This window comes from Rhincodon typus, chromosome 1 (assembly GCF_021869965.1).
Source record: "Rhincodon typus isolate 14 chromosome 1, sRhiTyp1.1, whole genome shotgun sequence".
NCBI lineage: Eukaryota > Metazoa > Chordata > Chondrichthyes > Orectolobiformes > Rhincodontidae > Rhincodon > Rhincodon typus.
In genome coordinates, this window is record NC_063332.1 from 159,931,085 (window position 1) to 159,934,344 (window position 3,260).

Below are 3,260 nucleotides of genomic sequence, written 5' to 3' on the forward strand. Positions count from 1 at the left end.
ACCCTTCATCAGAAAATCAGATTTTCTGATGAAGGGTCTAGGCCCGAAACGTCGGCCTTCCTGCTCCTGTGATGCTGCTTGGCCTGCTGTGTTCATCCAGCTCTGCACCTTGTTGTCTCACAAAGTTTAAGAATACAGGCCCTCTGGTTTACGTCAAAGATGGAGAGATGTTTATTCAGCCAGTGGGTTTGGTTGCAAATATTTCGTCACCCTACTAGGTATTATCGTCAGTGTGCCTCCGGTGAAGCGTCAGTGTTCTGTCCCGCTTATTCTTTATATGGCTCAGTTTTTTGAGGTGTGGATGAAGAATGCATGACAGTAATCTTCAATAGAGCCCAATACATCAAGAAAGCTAATGCACTACTAGCAGATACTGACACTTACCCACAGATGGCGATAGATTCAACACCACAGTGAGGGAACCAGATTACAACAACCCTGAAGAAATTGCACAACTCAGGAGACATCATCAGGACAGACTACCAAAAAATGAAGCCAGAGGGTTCGAACACATCCTGTTTAATGGACGCCCCATGGTACACAAACTGGGGGTCCCCCTCAGACCCATTGTCTCCCTACCAGGCACATCAACATATTGACTGGCCAAAGAACTACAACAGAAATTGAAATATTTAGTGGACAACACTACCCTCTCCATCCACTCATCCCAAGAATTCCTCAACATGATCAAGGACACCAGGATAGAAGAGGATGAGATGATGATATCCTTTGACGTAACAGCACTACTTACATCCATAAACATTGACCTAGCCAAAGAGATAATTGCCACACTACAGGACAAATCAAGTAGGCAGGCTCTCCAGGACACCAACAACATCAATAAGGACACCACCATGAAACTACTACCTCTGTGCCTCACAACCCACTTCACCTTCAACGATGGCATATACAAACAAATCAACAGAACACCAATAGGTTCCCCAATGTCAGGACTGATTACAGAAGCAGTAGTGCAAACGTTAGAACAGACAGCAGTCCCCACTACACAACCCAAACTTTGGGTCCGATATGTAGATGACATCTTTGTGATTGTTAAACACATAAAACTAGAAAAAACCCACTGGGATAAAATTCACAAAAGAGGAGGAGAACAACAACCAACTACCCTTCCTGGACGTACTGGTAGAACGCAAAAACAACAGGGAACTCCAGACCAGCATATATAGAAAGACCACACATACGGCCCGGATGCTCAATTACAGTAGCAACCACCCCAATGCCCACAAATGGAACTGCATCAGGATGCTATTTAAATTAGCCACAACACATTGCAGCAAACCAGAACTACGCAAATCAGAACAGGAGGACCTATACAGAGTCTTTGAAAGGAATGGATACCCAAAAAGCACAATCCGCTGTTACTTCTGAGACAGACCATGCACCAGGAAGACACAACACAACCAGACTCACTACTCACCCTATTGTACATCAAGGACATTTCAGAGATGATCTCAAGCGTACTCAGACCTCTAGGTGTCAGGGTAGCCCACAAACCAACAACCACCCTACGACAGCTACTGACAAATGTAAAGGATCCCATACTCAAAACCAGCAAAACTGGTGTAATATACAAAATACAATGCAAGGACTGTGAGAAACACTACATAGGCTAAACTGAAAGAAAACTGACAATACAGATACACGAACACCATCTAGCCACCAAGAGACACGACCATTTCTCACTTCTCTCACTACACAAGACAACGAGGGTCAAGAATTGGACTGGGACAACACTTCCATAATTGCACAAGCCAAACAGAGACGTGCCAGGGAATTCCTGGAGGCCTGGTATTCCAACCAGAACTCGAACAAAGACATTAAATTAGACCCAGTGTACAAACCACTGACAAACAGAACTGGAAGTGATACCAAACACCCCAACAAACTGAGGCATATAAGTAACAAGATGGACAGAATACTGACGCTTCATCGGAGGCACACTGACAAAGTTATCTAGCAGGGTGAGAAAACATTTGCAATCAAATCCACCAGCTCGGCGAGCATGTCTACAATCTCACCCACGACCCGAGATACAAATCTTCTTGAAAACTTTAAAGATGTTTACTCACCCTAAAAATGATTACTTTGTAGATTTTTTCCTTTCAATAACATAGTGGAGCCTATGTCTTTACATTTATCTAAAGCTGAGTTCGATAGAGTTTTGATAGTCAAGGGATTCAAGAGCTTTGGGGTGCAGACAGGACAATGGAGCATACCTCAAACAAATCAATCACGATCTTACTGAATGGTGAAGAAGCAGGTTCAAAGGGCCAAATTGCCTACTTACGCTCCTGTCTTTCTATAGTCTTGCAGGTAGAATTGTACCAGAAGGAGCTTTTTCTTCTTCTCTCCCTGCCCAAAATTAAGTTCAATCTTCAGCATCACAGCCTCGAACATGAGAAGGGAGGGGTTAGGTCCTGAATCCACCCCGACCACTATAGGAACCAAGCACCATGCTGTTGGTACCAAATGTGATCCAGACCAGCTGTCCAGATAACTGAGCTAACAGAATCAAAGAATCCAAATTACTCCAACAATATACATTATTACATGCATGTTGTAGCTTGGCAATGGATGGTGATGGTAGAGGCTGCAATTCTTTCCATCATATGGCTGACCAGGAGTTCCTTCTGTTCCTACTGCCTGCCACCCACGTGCATTGGAAGGATTTACAAGCCAATATTCAACTTTTGGCCATGTTCATGCATCTTCCTTGCTCATTAAGTTCTGGAGTAGGACTGAACCTGGAGTTTTTACCTACAAAGCAGTGACACTACCCACAGTGCCACAAGATCTCCTAGAAGGGACTTAGAAGATTAAATTATGATGCCAGGTTGCATAAATTTGCATTGTATTCTCTTAAGTGTAAAAGATCCGAAGGTGGACTGATCAATTTGTCTAAAGTGTTAAATGTTAAAATGGTAGATACTGAAAACTACTTCCACTTGCGGGGCAGTTAAGCACACAGAAACATAACCTTAAAGTTAGTGTCAAGCCAGTTGGGAAAGATGTTGGGAAACATTTGATCATACATAGCTTGTAGAAATTTCAAGTTTTCTTCCCCAGTAGGCTACAGGTTCTGGGGAAATTAAAACTCAAGACTGAAATCGATAGATTATTGCTTGTTTAGGAGTACTATGGGGTGTGAAACTAAGTAGCTAAATGGGGCTGTGATCCAAATCAGCCACATTCACGCTGAATGGGCTAGAGGGTTGAAATGGTCTACCTCTATCCTTCGG